At 46.8% G+C, this 17323-nt stretch overlaps 1 protein-coding gene across 1 annotated transcript in view; it reads left to right on the plus strand.

Annotated features, from left to right (window-relative positions):
- The window catches only part of LOC149363283 (protein ABHD15-like), a 172724-nt gene that overhangs the window by 70100 nt on the left and 85301 nt on the right, over positions 1-17323 (plus strand). The window lies entirely within an intron of this gene.

The raw sequence follows: 17323 nt of genomic DNA on the forward strand, positions 1-17323 counted from the left end.
TGCGTGTGTGCGTGCGTGCGTGTGTGTGTGCGTGTGTGCGTGCGTGTGTCTGTGTGTCTGTGTGTGTGTGTGTGTGTGTGTGTGTGTGTGTGTGTGTGTGTGTGTGTGTGTGTGTGTGTGTGTGTGTGTGTGTGTGTGTGTGTGTGTGTGTGTGTGTGTGTGTGTGTGTGTGTGTGTGTGTGTGTGTGTGTGTGTGTGTGTGTGTGTGTGTGTGTGTGTGTGTGTGTGTGTGTGTGTGTGTGTGTGTGTGTGTGTGTGTTTGCATATGTATGTGGGTTAGTGCGTGCGTGAGTGCGAGAGTGCGCGAGTGCGTGCGTGCCTGCCCGCTAGTAGAGACGCAGAGGGGCAATTTCTGCCACCTCGAGCTGCAGATTCTCCCGCTTTCGCCTTTTTCCTCGAGGTCCCAGCTCCACACCGCTGCAGCCGAAGCGGCTTTTTCCGACTCGTCTGTTCGCTTTCAGCCGCTTCCCCTTCAAACGAAGTTTATTGTGCGCCATCTCGCGGTATTCTTCGTCGCTGCCCGACAGTTCTGTGAATCGGTTCTCTCTAGTCCTTATTTAACTGCTCCTCATGGATGGCCGGGACATCCTTTCGTCTTCTCAGGCTCTGATGTTGACTTCCCTTTCTTCACTGTTCTGTTTCCTTTTTTTTTCTTTCAGCACAGAACTCTACAGAAGACGCTTCATTTCGCGTATTTGGATTGCACGGATTGCGGAGCCGGTAGAGAGTGTTACAGCGCACAGCTGGTTTGCGGGAGCGTAGAAGCAAAGCATGCATCGGCTCTTTCATCTGTGCCTTTTCTGGCCCCTTTCGCTTTCTTGCTTCCTCCCTATATGCTTTCTTTTCTCTGTGTTTCCTGCAGTAAGATGAACAGCTGTACAGCTTTCCCGTCATTTTTTACCCGGCTTGTTTTCCGGGAAAAAAGGGGGAAAGGTGTAAACCGATGACTCCGCGTGTGTATGCGACGTATTTCGCATTTACGCTTCGCAAGAGCGGGGTGTAAATGAAGGAAACGAGGGGAGAAACTAATATTCCCTTCTAAGCTGGCGTTTTGGGCCTCGTCCTCTTTTTTTTTCCCCTCTCGAAACACCATCGCAGTTGTGCCGTCTGTCGATTTTTATTTTCTCCTGCTGTATTCTCTGCTCTAAAAGCGGAGTTGAATGAGACAAAATTTTGCTTGGGGATTTTTGTCGTCGCGGAAAATCGGAATGGCGAATTGTTCCGCGAAATACCCCACTCGCGCCTTCTACGGACGCTGCTTTTTCTTAGTTCCCATGAGTCCCTATATTGCATCTTCGCTCGAATTCTTTGCGAGAACTAGGAAGCTGAGGGAAATAGGGGCGGGGGAATGAAACGAAAGGTAGGGTGGAGAGCGTACTTGCTGACTGGTCTAGAAACAAGCGCTTCGCTTTCAGTCACCAGAAGACCATATTTTAAGCATGAAATGCTTTTAGCTCCCGTTGTCGGCAGTGTGGTGGCGTCACGCCGAGACCGAGAGCCATCATCCGGGCACTGAAATCCACTCATCCGGGCACTGAATTCCAGTCATCCGGGCACTGAAATCCACTCATCCGGGCACTGAAATCCAGTCATTCGGGCACTGAATTCCAGTCATCCGGGCTCTGAAACTAGAACATCCGGGCACCGTACGAGACTTAACGAGATTTAACGAGACTCTCTAAGCCCTCCTACGCGACCGGCATGCAAGCGCCGGTTGGTCTCCAAATGAGACAAAAAATAACTGCTGCCAGTGCCTTCTCAATGTTTATCAAGATATCAGTGGAGCTGTGGGTTTGATAATGCACGGAATTATAATTTCCGATTTCTAATAACGCGTGCAAAAAGCACATAAATGCCACGTTACACTTCGTTGTCATACGTGATCCGGGGGAGAAGCGCTGCGTTCAAAGGGCAAGGCATCGCGCCGAACGGGTGGTGGCGTTCCTCCCTTCCTTTACGGTGCGGTTCGGGTGTCCACCAAGATGGCAGAGAATTACTGCGCCATTTCCTTTCCTCAAAAAACATTGCGTTCAAATGGCAAGGCATTGCGCTGAACGGGTGGTGGCGTTCCTCCCTTCCTGTACGGTGCGGTTCGGGTGTCCACCGAGATGACATTAGGCCCGTAAACATTTCATGCTTACTCTACTCTCGTTTACGGGAGAGGCAGAGATTTTTAACATACTGGCAACATTGTTTGTTTGATTGATTGATTGATTGATTGATTGATTGATTGATTGATTGATTGATTGATTGATTGATTGATTGATTGATTGATTGATTGATTGATTGATTGATTGATTGATTGATTGATTGATTGATTGATTGATTGATTGATTGCGGCATCAGATATGTGCCTTTAGGCTGCCTTTCTGGAGACCATCCATGCTCAGACAGATTGGATTTGGGCAAGATAGAAAGACCTGTCTCAAGTGCCACCCCTTCATTATAATTAAATATTCCTTGTTTCTTCCCTTCAAGGGAAAAAAAGAAACAAAAAATTTAGCTGATTCCATCACACATTTCAAGCCGAGAAAAGAACAAGGACTACTTCGGCGCTTGTGAAAAGGGCTGCAGTTGAGAGTGCTGGCAGCAAGTTGGGACCGAGAGATAGAGGAACGCGCATGGCGCCAAAACTGAGTCTACGAAATCCCGGAGATTGACGTGCGAGTACAGTTCATCCCTTCAAAGCACACCTTCCGAGAACATCTGCGCATTGGTATGGTTTTCGTGTATGCTTCCTAATAAAACTAGTACTTGAGACGCACTCCTAAGTGTAAAACATACGTAGGACCATTCCAAAATTTCAGCTGTCAAGCATGTTAGCGGCAAGAAAAGAAAAGAAAGGAACCAATTAATGTCCTCATGTGAAATCATCGAGGAGGCGTGTTGTCAACAGAGTGTGGTTAAAGTACGCTGAGTCTTAACGGCAGGCGCAACAGAGCCTGATTACTTTTTCATTTGTTCGTTTATTTACCGCTATATATATAACATGCGGGCTCGACGGGGTCAACCAATATGTCCGCAGAGTGTGACCGGCGTCGCAGGTAATACGTGGTCACTGCTCTAATTGCCCTCTATGCGAGATATAGGTCCGCGGCCGCCCACATAAAACGGAACAGAAAAGGAGACAGACGGTACGAGCTACGGCGGGGGATGAGCCTGCAGACGTGTCCCCGCACTAGTGACAAAAGATACCTATTTTCTGATATATGGAGATATGAGCAGTTGTCGTTATATTTACAACCGAAGAAAGAACGGCTGGAAAAAAATTGTGAATCTCTAGGATGTAGCTGATGTAGCCAAAATATTAGATGGAGAGCGTGAGCGCTCTCCCCTGTCTGCGTCAGGCTCCTCTGAAGACAACAATTAAGCTTGTGTACAACTAGTATTACGAGTCAGCTTTGCTTCCTTGCAGCAAGGTTTAGTGAAGCATATAATGGCGTCCTTCTGAACTTAAAACAAGCTTCGCCCCCGTGTAATATACCCAGGAAGAATAAACCGAAGCCGGCCTAGATTGACGCATTAGCCCCTTAGAATGAGTGATAGAAGGCTGCTTTCACAAAAGAAATAAGGTCTCATAATTAAGATAAGAGTGCAAAATTTCAGACAGGTGTCGCCTCCACCTATTTTCGCAAGCGAGCTACGATTACGTCTAAAGAGAATTTTTTCCTTGTGCTCTTTCGTCGCACAACTGGTATGAATGAATGTTCATGAGAGCTAAAAAAAACAGAGCGCCAATTCCGTTGTGTTTTTTTTTTCTTTCCGTGCTTGTCTGAAGAATTAGCGTCTGAGCTGCGAATCAAAACATTAGGTCTTCCTCCAAAATCTCCATTCATTTTTGTGCTATGGGTCACGCTGCACATTCACCCTGCGATAAAGTGCGAACTGCAGTACGATCTCGTTGCCATACTTAGGACGGCAGTAGATCACCAGGAACGGAGACTTCATGATCAAAGAAAAGATCTCGATGTTCTTTTTTTTTCCTGAAGTTAAGCTTCTTCCGAGCAGTTTAGAACGTCACCGACATCCCCGTAGCTAAAGTGGTTTCCAGGGTCTTCCATTAGCGAGAAATTAGGGAACCTGTGAGAACAAGAAACGCAGCTAAAAACACAGTACCGTGAAGAAGCGGTGAAGGGCATCACGGTCCCCTGTAAAAATTGTCTGTAGACTTTTTATAGACTTCTTATCGATATTTCTTTTCGTCTAATCAAAGGCTATAGACTCTCTGTGAAAGTCAACTAAAATGTATGGCCATAAATCTATAGATTCTCCATAGACTGTCTGGAGGGTTTCGATTGCCCATAGACTGGTCTGTAAAATTTGTCTATAGAAAGTCTATAGACTTCATAGACAAAAGTAAATGAACAGTCCATAGGCTGATTAAAGAAATTTTTGTATGGGGCATGTCGTCCACTCCTTTCTCACCCTACATTTTGCGCTGCTTCTTACTCTTAACGTTGTACCAAGTCGCCCAAGTCTCTGCCTTGACTTACGATGGCTTATCTCTTCGTGCGACCGCCATTGTAACCCACCGCGACACGAGCTTCTATAACGCCGAACAATGCACGGCAACGGCGTCCTATCGAAAAATGCGACTTACGCTTTCTTGTTCGTGTACGGGGTAATGACGGCCGTAAAAAGGTCCCGTCGATGTCGGGCGGCGTCTCCGCTGCGCTTTTTTGCGCTTTATGTTGTCGCGAATCAGAGGGTTGTATACGGCTGACACGCGCGGGCCGCAGTGTTTCATCGAATAACGCAGTACCTATACACAATGGAGGAGGCCGTAGCGCTACTGCTATGCGGCTGCTGAGATGGCAGTGCCCAAGTACAGGTATAAGGTCAAAGCTTGCCAAGCCGCGTCTCTTTATACGGCACCGATATCAGAACCGCTAAGAAACGGGAATATCACGGCACTGGTTGCACTGATAGGGATTCGAAACAGCACGCATCACCCAACAAGAAAACAAGGATTACTTTGAGCCGCGGACGCGATAGCCCCGCACTAGCCCAAGCATGGAACTTAGAAAGCGTTCGTCACGACAGCTGCCTATAAAGGGAGACCTTTAGGCCATATCTTGACTTCATGGCCTTAACCGAAACACTTGCGGGTGGTACAGCGAGAAACAGACGAAAGAACAAAAGAAAGAGACACCACAGACGAGCGCTTTTGTTCTTTCTTCTGTTTCGCGTGCTACCACCCACAGTGAGCTATTACCAGCTCTCCCAGCTATCCATCCTTCTTCAGCAGAAACATTGTAACGAACAGCTTGGACAAGGGAGTACAGACCATCCAGACATGGCCTCCGAGATCACCCGCACGCGAGAAACCAGCGTGCGCGGGTGTTCTCGGAGGCCATGATCCAGATGACCCGGTTTGTCCGCACGACACGGTGACGCTGTTGTTCACCAAGATATATGAGACGAACGAATCGGCTGATGGTGGAGAGTTTTAAAATGCGCCACTTTTTTTTTTTCTGCAGTACCGTTTTTGCAGACCTCTCCATCGTTGCTCTGCTCTCTGTCTTCTTAAAACCGGCGCCCTGTCACAGCTCTCTGGGCACGTTGCACGACATTTCGAGAGGAATATACTGAGACATAGTGGTTTAGGTTTATATAGTGTGTCCAATTTCGTAAGTAGAAGTGGACATTTCAGAAAATTGCCTTGCCATACATCACCCTGTTCTCGGTCTTTCTGGCAGTCATACATCGCCGGTTCTCCCGTCGTACGCGGTCGTGTGAAAGCGGAGGTCTATTCGTGTTCACAGTGCGAGGAAGCCGAGTAATTGTATGGCCAGACGTTTACATTCGGAAGATTAAAATGCGCAAATATTTATACAGTCTTGCTCAATGCAGAAGGGTTTGGTGATGGATTGGATAAATATTAGCATACTTCAGCACAGAGAGAGTTGCACAGCGAAGGATCGCGTCTGCATTGTCGAAACAGCGAAGGGTCTGAAAAACCACGTTACAGAGCTTTTGATCAAGTTTAGTGGGCACAATGCATTTTTGTTTTCCTGCAAGTTTTTATTTCATTCCCAACTGTTTTCCTAGTTTGCATATGGTTCAGTGATTGATAGCCCGTCGCGTACAGTAGTCGGGTTTGCACACAAAGTGATATTAGAACGCGCCGAGAGTTTAAGATGTAGCCCCGAATACGCAATCCATCATCGTCCCCTTCATGCAACCTTCGGCTGTGGCGTGCCACTAATGAGTTGGAAGTCAAATGTTAATCATATTAAAGGGCTGACATATGCTGGTTCAAAAAAAATATTAAGGAATGAAGTATAGGGGCTCTTAAAAAGAATTGTTTCGGAAAAAAAAATGAGAACGATGGGAAACGCGCACAAGCACATGGAAAGTACATGGTGGGAGGTACGTGGATTGTTGACACGGATAATTAGCTGGCTTCCCTGTTGTGGCTGCTTCCATTAAGTTCTTACTTCTGCTTTGGCTAGCATCTGGTTGACTTGTTTCTCGAACGACGATGTGAGATTTTTCTTTCTACCCATCTTAATGTTTACGCGAGTGACGTTGTTTCCTCTGCTATGAATTTGGCTTCGTTACTTATGTGGGCTTGGGTCTAGCATATTTGTGCTCATATGCAGCTCATAGTGCGATCTGTCGTCCCATATATTGAGTGTGACCGTGGACCTGATAATTCTGAGTTTAATGACACGTTCGATACGAAATTTAAAAAAAATGAAATCGGTAGTGTTTATTCTTGGTGGGTAAGACGCGGAACTTAGCGAGAGCTGATTGTCGCTGCGGCTGTTGTTGGTGTTTAATAGTTGCAACATGAGTGACAATAGCGTCACTGTTGTGCCATGTAACTACGCCTTCTCCTGCAATATTTTCTCCCGCCAAATCTGACGTCACGCATGACGCCACGAGTCACGTGGTGTGTCGCGTCACAAGTCGCGTCCCAAAGAGGGTGGGGCGGTGTTGCTTCAGTTCAAAGATGCCCACGAGAGAGCTCTTGCTGTAAAAAAAAGAGACAGCAACTCGTGCTTTGATTGCGGGGGGGGGGGGGGGGGGGGGGGGGGGGGGGTCTGTTGTTGCGTGTCCTTTGTTTCCACCGCTGTCACTCGTAAGCTGCGCGCGCTTCAGCTTTCAAAAACTAGACCGGTCTCATGAACGCTGTTCTCGCGCTCTTCTCACCCCACATAGACCAATGGACGCAGTGGCATGACATAATCAACCAGGACATAACCATCGCATAGTTTCACATCGGAGCTCTTTGTTACCGACGCTTCAGCGCTGCTTAACTTGGCGTAATCAGAGAGCAAAAAAAGTCGGATGAGAAAAGAATACAGGATGGTTGAACCTCGTTACAGCGAAGTTGAAGGCGATTACTTCGTTATAGCCGTAGCTTCGTTCTAACCCATGTTGACCGAGCTCCCAAGAGGAATCGTCATTCTTTCGTTATATCCACTATTTTGTTATAAACCGTTTCTTTATAAAGAGGTTCGACTTAGTTCTGCGCTTAATGTAGGGTGCAGCTGTGTTCAGTTTTCAATCACTTTGGACATCATGCATGTACAATTGGATAGCTGGCCGCCTTGGCGCATGTCATGTATTTAATGAATGGGTTTCATCTTTCGAGCCATCGAAAGACGCGGGTTCCACCGCGGCTGCCGCGGCTGGATTTCGATGCAGCCAAATTCCAGAGGCCCATATATTGTGCGAAGTCAGTGCACGTTAAAGAACCTCAGGTGGTCGAAATTTCCTGAGCCCTTCACTACGGCGTCTCTCATAGCCTGAGTCGCTTTGGGACGTTAAACCACAATAAACCAAACCAAAGCAAACCTTTGAGCCACTGCATAGAAAATAGCAATGATTCCCTCTGCCCGCTCTGCAGGCCGCAGAAAGTTCAAGAAGCGTACTTTTCAATTACTCTTAACCTCAGCTAGGTCCTATACAAAGTCATAAAGCATCCCCATTACCCCAACTCCTAACTGCTTTCCTCCGAGGTCGACATGCCTCTTCTATTGCCCCATCGCTCTCACCTCTCCCCACACTCCCATTCCCCCGCCTCCTATATATCTGGGTCACCTGGATGGCGGACCCCAGTGAGGGCCTATAGCGAGATGTAGTCCGGCTCGCCATTCTTAGATTGCGACGGCGCATAAAAGTTTTTCCTCCTCCTCTAATAAAGCGTTGGCATTTTAAGGGTATTAAGGGTTTCATTCTCCTGTTAATTCTGACAAATAAAACATCACCTCTCAGCTCAGATCCCATTGCTTTCGTTGAATGGTGAAACAACTTTGCCCAGCAAAGCTTACAGCGGGGGCAGCGAGGGCGGTTATGCATGTTGGCGTCAGAGGTCACAGGGCAATAAATTAGTTTGAGCTTTCCGGATGTAAGGAGGTTTGTGGCTCTATGTTTGGGGAAGCAGGTCACTTGTCTCCAGTGTTTAAGGGTGCATGGCTTCCTCGTTTTCGTGAAATATTTCGTCCAAATAGAGAATCGCTCGGCGAAGTGTCGCAAATGAGGGCATGGCGACATTCGTGCTGCTGCACGAATAACATAGAGCACTAGTTACACTCCTCATACTCTAAACCTCTGCATGGCGAGAAGAACTCTTGGCATCACCTTTAGGGAACTACCGGCTTTTAAAGCCACTCTAAATGCTCCGCTGTTAGGCTCAAGAAAGAACCGAACGGTTGAAGTTTTTATTCCGCTAGCAGTACTAATTCCAATTCGCAAATCCCAGCGTAGTTGGTGTTTGAAGTTCTGAGAAAGTGGAGGGGAGAAAATAGTGCAAAGGAGGACGCAGTTTAGAAGAGGGAGGAAAGCGAGGAGCAACATGGAGGGGAGGAAGCTGCATGCCCAGTCAGAGTAGAGTGGAAAGAAGGCATGTGGAGAAAAGGAATGAAGAGGGGAAAAGAGCAGCCGGAGTGTACAAATCTCTCACACAACCGCAGTAGCACTACTAGCGCAGACTCCGCCGGATCATTCGGAATGATGTACTGTAAAATTCATTACCTACAGTGTGTACGCACATGCTTTGCCAAAAATATGCAATCCATCGTACTTGCTTCTGAACCATGTTGCGTGGCTATTTATGCATCTTCAACTGTTCTAAATCCCTTCGAGACGATTGGAACTCTCTTTTGCACCCCTCTGTAGCTTACGACCCCCACGGGTGTTAGAGCCCCCCACTTAGAAGGAAACCTGTTGGCCTGTTAACTTTTGACACAGGCTTTAAATGTGTGTTACGCTGGAAAGTTGTTAGTGCAAATACAGATTGAAGTGAATCCATTAGGACTGCAACAGCGTCAGAGTCATGCGGCAATTGACAGGAAGTTAGCAGTTACGCGCAACACAAAATAAGCTCAGCAGTGGTTGAAGATTTCCGCAAGATGTCACTACTATAATTACAGCTGTCGGCTATGCCAGTCGGCACAAAAACATTGGGTTATCTCTACACGTGTTCCAAGTTATTTAACGCCATTTCACAAAAACGCAGTCCTGAAAGCATGTCGTCTTCTCGCCCCCTTGAGCCGGCGCAACGTAACAGGATGTAGCTAAGTCCAGCGTAAGCCGATTAGATCGCCGGATTTTCTCCCTCGGTTACTGTCTCCTTCAGCGTTCAGGTTGGGCAGGCTACTCAAGTAAAAGCTCCTAGCAAAGTCCTGAGGTGCAGTAAGCGTGCACTCTGATAATTTCGCTCTTACTGTCATAACGACGTTAACCTGAGTTGTAAATGGCATCATGACCTACTTTTCGAATAAAAGTTAATTCCTCGTTCAAAGTTTTTCCCGACACGGTTTACAACAAACACAATTTCTTTTTTGTGTGATGTTGTACACCCGATGCCGTGCAGGCCGCTGCTGTTGCCCCTCCTGTGACACCAGTCACAGTAGAAGTGGCACGAACTGAAGAAACACAGGAGCTAACGGTAAAGCGGCGACTCAGAAACGACAGAAGCACTTTCTCTACCGCCGGAACAGTGCTACAGTCAGATACAACTCGAGAACGAAGCAGCTTTCCCCCGTCAAAGCAACCCCTTCCAGCTAACGGCGTCGGCTGATTCTCATGAACCTGCAAGCATGACAATGTAGGGAGCGGCAGATGAAAGGGAATAGTCCTCTCCTTGCATTGGCACGCTAGCAGCCTCACGACAATCGGCCGACGCCACTGGCTGGATGGGGGGTTCTTTGACGGGCTAAAAGCCGCTTCGTTCTCGAGTTGTATCCGAGTACAGTAAAAATTTAAACGCCCTCGCGTCGCAAAAAAAAAACAAAAAAAAAACACGGTGGACGGCTACGGCTGAACGACTCCTCCAAGGACTGAAACAAGGGCCTCGAGGCATCATAAGACTTCATCGTTTCGAGCGTTTCCCTCTTCCGGCGTTTCCTGTTTTCCGTATTCCTCTCTTTTTCGCTGTCCACTTGGCCGGCGACGTGAACGCCCGAAGCGTCGGCAAACTGGCTCGACTCCCATCTATCTCGACGCTTCTTTATAAGCCCTTGAACTCTAAGAACGGGAAGGAAGATAAGCGAAAGTATAAACAAAAGGCCGATATTGATAGGCAGCAAGCTGCTCCTCGCCGCGTCATAAGCGCGATCGAATCGTTTCCTCTCCGGCGAGCGAGTGCGATCGGAAAGAGGGCGCGCTCAGGCGCCTATGGTGAAGCGAAGCGCGACAAAATATCTCGATTGACGTCTACAAACAGCCTCGTGCTGGAAGTCACGAGTTTGGAGCAACGAGGCGCGAGTGGTTAAAATTAGAAGTGCGAAGTACCCGAGCGCTGTTTTTCAGACCATCCGCTGCAAGTATTTGTGCAGTTCACTGAAAGCACTTCAGTGCACAGATGGTTAGCAACTTAGTAAGCACTGACGAGGGCTGCAAAGGGTAAATGTTGCATCACTTAGCCTGCACCCGGGTATTGCGGCGTTAGCTGAGCTAAGAGCCTACCCGCGTCCTTACTTCCCTTCGACCTTCTTGATATAAACTTGGCGATGTCAGTTACAAAAAAAAAAAGAGGGGTGTCTTCTGCATACAGTCCGCAGAGGATTCCTTGCTTGAATGTGGAACGAAAAAATTCAAACGCATAGTAATATTGCGAAAGGTTATGTAAGTTTTATACAACATTGCGAAACAGTTTAATTTTTTTTTCTCCTTTAGATGACGCAGTTGAGTAAGCAGTATGTTCTTCTTCGCAAAAAAAAAAGGAATGTCAACAAGTTTCTGGCCTCTCCTTAAAGGGCGACGGAAGCGGTTTTCGAATTCGATGAGTTTAAGGTTGCCGAATGTGCGAAATGTGCAGGTAAAGCCTGCGAAATCGTTTTGCTCTAGCCTTTGAAATGGTGGTGCAATCGCCGAATAGAGTCGTCGTCGGCGTTCAGGCTTCTCTGAAGTGCACAGCGACGGGCAAAGCCCCGATAATGACGTCAAATAGGACGATACGGCGTTTCCAGTGAAGAAACGGTTATCCCATGGAAGAAACACGACGCCATCGCAGGTGGAGCTCACGATGCGTTGTTTGGCGCCATCTGACGACGCACAGCAGTACGCAGGCTTAAGCCGCGGACATCTGGAATTTCGGCAACAATGACGTCACTGCCGAGTTTCCGCGCACTCCTTCAGCGTAGTGAGGAGAAGCCTAAACATCGTCGCGGTTTTAATCGACGGTTATGTCACCATTTTAAATTCTAGTACAAAAATACTGTGCATGCTTTATCTAGAAGCTTGATAGATAGCTTGATAGCCTGCTTCTCCCTTCCCTTTAATGCTGCACCCAAGTTGTTCGACCGTGTACGCAGATGTTTCAAGTGAGCGGACGGTGGATGGAAACTCAGCTGAGAGGCAGCTTTTCTAGACCGTATGGGCGAGGCAAAACAACGCGACGTGCCGCTTATGAAGGCAGGATGAAGAGCTACAAGAAAAACAAAAATGTGCCGAGTCAAAAAAAAATTGTGGCAGTGTACAAGACGGATTCGACAAGAGCCACATTAAAGTCGCGACAGCACGAGGTAGACGTCACGGCAAAAGACAAGCGCACCAGTCTCTGAATTTGATATTAGGGCCAGCTCGTCGACGAGAAGAAGGTTATAAGACGGGGAAAAAACGGGGGGGGGATATACGCACGCACCAGCATGTCGAGCGTGGTCCTACACGGGCGCGCGCCGCTCGCTTCACCGCTCACTTATTGGCAGTGTTCGAAGGAATGCGTGGAAGAAATTGCATGGGAACGCGTTTTGGCGGCTGCTGCGTGCTTTTCTTCCTTTATTATTTCCTTTTTTACTCGATATCCACGGAAGAGGGGCGCATTATTTTACCTTTATTAATTGCTAACGGAAGGCATTCAGATGGCGCTTCTTTTGCGTTCCGCTCGATATAGGAACAGCTCTTGGTTAGTTAGTCGCATAGTAGCGCATTCGTTGCGTTACTGGCGACCCGAATGCTCTGTGCTCCTATACTGTCATGACTTTAATGTAGAGGCAATATTCACTTAATTGTCCTGGTTATAGCGCAGGTTATATGCTCTTATTATTCCCTCCTTATTCGTTATTCGCCTTTTGTTTGACTACTTTACGCGTTTTCTGTCCCAGTCTTCTTACGCCCATACGCCGAGTAGCACTTCGGCGGGTTAAACACGCTGGCTAAAACCTTTGCTTTTTATTTGAAGAGATGGCTCTCTCTGTCTCCATGCAAATTCCGATCTTACGCAATTAATCATTCGTACTTTTACCGCGACAAGTAAGTAGCCTGAGATCACCTCAAACGGACGTCTGCGCTCATTGAACGAAGAAAAGGAAGAATTAACAGCCTTCAGCTGTTCTTTTTTTTTTTTTAGCGAAGCTCTTCGAAAAGCCGCGACTTTTGATCATTTGCCATATCTGCCGCCGTAGGCCAAACCGGCCGCTAGAAAGTATTTCTTTTCTCATTTCTTTATATGCTGTTTTTTCCCATTAATGGAGGGTAGCGAATATGTATTAGGAACATGCGGGCTAGCGGCATCACATGGGCCGAAGAGCAGACGATCTACACATCTTAGCTTACCGTCTGTGGTCACGTATAGTCTTTGAGGTGTGCAGTTTTTTGGCCATTATTCGGGAGAGAGAACAATCGGTTATGTATTTTTTCTTCCTCTCTAGGTTGAAATCTCTCTTAAAAAACCAAGTAAGTGGCTTACCTTTTGTTCTGCTCATTCGTTTCATACTTGGAGGTAGTAGCACTCGCCCTGAAACGAAGAATCGCTGCGTCGAATGCGGATTATTGGCGCGCCCTGTTAGGAGACCTTCAATGGCACAATCTATCGGAGCGCGTCGATGAAGTCTCTTAGTGTATCGCGCCGTCCGCTTTATATCACACCGAAAACACTCTCCTCATACCACAGACAACGATCGATCTCGACACAGACGATCGCAAACGCAGACTGCCAGAATGTGCCAGCGAAGTAACTCGCGCCAAACGTTACCTCGGAGTTCCTTCGCAGACCGCCGGGAAGGTTGAGCAAATCTCGGCGAAAACAAAGCGAGCACGGTAGTACTTTATCGATCCCGCCTGCCTATGGGCTCCGCGGATTTGCCGTGGCACGCGAAAATGCCTGACTTCTGCCGAGAAGGGGGAAAGGGCAACGCTGGCAGAGAAGAGAGAGTTTTGTGTCAGCGTACGCATCATTAATCTTCAAGTACTTCAACGCCTATATCAGCCCGTAGGCTTCGCTCTATCTCAGCCTGGTTCTTTTTTTTTTCTTCTGAAAATAGGCATACATTGTTTTTGCGTATAGTCTTTAAAACAAACTCTGCTCCTTTTCTGTCGAAATTTTCGAATTCAAGTTTGCAGTAGCCTTGCGCAACGCTCCGTCTGGAGGGCGGCCTAAGGTTGGGTTTAGCCGAGCATTTTTTTTTCTCTGTTCCTTTTCTTGGTATAAATACAATCTTGACTCAGACAGCGAGATCAAGACAAACTATCTTCGGCCGCGCACTCTGTACCCAGAGAGCGCCACGTTAAGTAAACCTATCCAGATATAACTACTCAACAAAACAAAACAGGAGCAGAACGACGAAGACGAAAAATACAAGAATGCAAACTAAACTAAAAACCCATAAAAGAAAGTTTGAGGCGATTTCAGAGTATGCATTATGAACATCGCACAAAGTTGTGCAATGCGTAGCCTATATTCCCGCATCTCGCAGGGACACCCTTTCCGTTTGTTTGCCGGCATTTACGACGTCGGTTATTTTTACGAGCCGTCAGGACGAAATATGCATGAGCTAGGCGTACAGCAGGCAAGACTGACGCGAACCTATCGCAGTGTTCACACATGCGTGAATGCACCTGAGCGACCTTGCCTCGATGTGGTGCAGTAACTCCTTTTCATGCTTGTGCTTTCTTTTCTCTCCCTTCTTTCGTTCATCGAATCCTCCATCGCACCGATCAAAAGCAGACCACGTCTCTGCTCGCTGACCTTGTCGCGGAGTCATGCAATTCTGCTTTTGAAGCTTGTTTTGTTGTGTTGGGTCTTGAAGCACATAGGCGACTAAGGCCATCATGCGCCAAGCTCAATTTTGAAAATAATAATAATAAAACACACCTTGAAGCACGTTTTTTCTTTCATTTTTTTTATGCGAAGCATACTACTTTAGCTACCACTTCAGCCCTTCACCGTGGTTATGCGCCTCCAAATCACGTGATACATGACGTCACACCACGTGACACGATGACGTCACGACAGTGGAGAAACGGGGGCCCACCTCGCGCCGTCGCTGTGGTTGTGCGCCTCCAAATCACGTGATACATGACGTCACACCACGTGACACGATGACGTCACGACAGTGGAGAAACGGGGGCCCACCTCGCGCCGTCGCAGTGGTTGTGCGCCTCCAAATCACGTGATACATGACGTCACACCACGTGACTTGATGACATCACGACAGTGGAGAAACGGGGGCGCACCTGGCGCCGTCGCTGTGGTTGTGCGCCTCCAAATTACGCGACACGATGATGCTTCGCATTCTCCAGGCTTAACCAAGTTAAGTCTCAGCCATTTTTTTTTTTCATTTTAATGCGATACCAGTAGTAGGGTTATGAAGGCGAAAACTGACCGGCGTAGGCGTCTCTGTGAAGCCATGACCTGCCAATCGTGGCGGATGGCAGGTGGTGTTTAGGGGATTTCCCTCTCCCCATTTAGCACCTGTCAACCGCGACAGGTTATAGATGGAGAGAGGAAAATCACTCTCCCCACTTGTAGGGGACAGGAAGGAGAGGCCGGGCTAAGAATATCTAAGCAAAAATGAATAAAAGAAGTGATTACGAATAGAAATGGAATAAGAATAGAATAAGAATGGGAATGTGATGACAATTGGAATACAGTGGTTAGTGAAAGACAGTGGAATCAGAATTAGAAGAAATTGGCGAGTGAAAGAGAAATGCTGAACAGAAATCGAATAAGAATGAAATAAGAATTGGACTAAATCACAATTGGAACACAGTGGCGAATGAAAGACAGTGGATGCAGAGTTAGAATTAATTGGCGAGTGAAAGATAAATGCTATCGTATTATCTCCGCATCAATCCAACTGGTCGCCCCTAAATTTTTTTCTTCACCAAACCATTGTCTCCATGACGCACCGGGGAAAAGTACAATGTGGCGTTCCTGAGCGACCTTGCCGTTGACGATTATAATTCTCCTTTTGAGTCTCGTGTTCCCTTTTTTTTCTTTGTGAAATGTTCCGTCGCGCCGCTAAAAAGAGCTGGATTAAGAATTGAAAACCGGGAGCTAGAGAAGCGTGCGATAGGCTGATCCCTCGGACAGGCCCGATTCTCGCGGCTCTCAAGTGACGCTTAATTACGGCGCACTCCGCCGGCCTCCTTATTCGGAGCTCGCCTTAGTGCAATCGGCAGAGGGATTACGGAACAGCTTGCTCTCGCTCTCTCGAGCTGGTATTTGGGCGGCAATAATGACTGCTCGGTCCGGATCCTAGTGCACGCGTGTGTTAGCTCGAATGAGGAGTGTCGTATAGTGAGCATTCCGCCTGTCGCCGCTCTGTTTAGGCTATCTAGTTCTTTTTTCCTATTTAATTGTTTGTTTTGTTGTTGCTGCGAAGTGTCGGATGATGGGAAGAACTTAACTTAATGCGAAACTCCAGAATGGTAAAAAAAAAAAAGATGTATAGTATTTCTACCCATTAATGCTTGATTGAAACAAAAAAAGACGAGTTACTTTCGCGCACCCCCTGTCGGTAGCACACATAGTTCGAAGAGTAGTCTTTTTATCGATTACGGAAAGACAAAGGTGAACGTCGTTAGATTACGAAACAGTTCGATATACTAAGAGTTCGATACATAAAAACGGCAATAAATACGATGGTCGATTTGCGTAGTTAGGCCCAATGCGAATTAGATGCGCTAGCAGTTCGGGTAACCCTTCGGTTCCGGTGTTCAGATACAGTGTTCACGCATGGCAGTTGTTCGGATAGCAACAATGGATTAATGTCCATATATGCGCCCCTCGTTGGGCAGGTGAGCAGCATGCCAGAAAACAGGCTTCAGACAAACACACTACGGCTAAATGCGGGGAATGACCATTATAAGTGTCAGCGCACTAAAACAAAACTATACGATGAATATTGTACCTTTATGCTTCGATTTTGGAACTTTCTGCGGGACTGTTTTCATTTAGAGATAATGGCTGTAATGTGGAGGAACTTTTTATGTTATTGCTCCCGTTCTTTCTCTCTCACTCTTCTTTTGTACAAACGTCCGCTTCTTTACTCTTGTCGTAAAGTGCATATTTCATTCTTCGCGTCTCAAGTTGTCTTTAGGCCCCCCTAACCGGTACTCAGCCCTGGGCACTGATTTCTCATCAACGCTCTTTTATCACTAATGCTAGCGATTGATTGATTGATTGATTGATTGATTGATTGATTGATTGATTGATTGATGGATTGATTAATTGATTGATTGATTGATTGATTGATTGATTGATTGATTGATTGATTGATTGATTGATTGATTGATTGATTGATTGATTGATTGATTGATTGATTGATTGATTGATTGATTGATTGATTGATTGATTGATTGATTGATTGATTGATTTATTTGCCTTCTTTCAACTCTGCGATTACTAAGACCTTACAGCTGTTCGTCAGTATAACAGATATACTTGATAAGAACAGTTGTCATTCTCCGTGCCGTCTTTTCAAACTTTAAAACCTAGGAGACCAGCGAAAAAAAAAAAAGAAGTGGGAAAGGAACACAGCAGACAGCACGACCGCTGTCTTCCCTTCTTTTGAGTTGTTCTCATGTTTCAAGTATGACCCAATTGGCACAAACAGTTCATGAAATTTTGATCAAACGTCAAAGCCCC

Source organism: Amblyomma mixtum, chromosome 2 (assembly GCF_055824585.1).
Source record: "Amblyomma mixtum isolate Tamu chromosome 2, ASM5582458v1, whole genome shotgun sequence".
Taxonomy (NCBI): Eukaryota; Metazoa; Arthropoda; class Arachnida; order Ixodida; family Ixodidae; genus Amblyomma; species Amblyomma mixtum.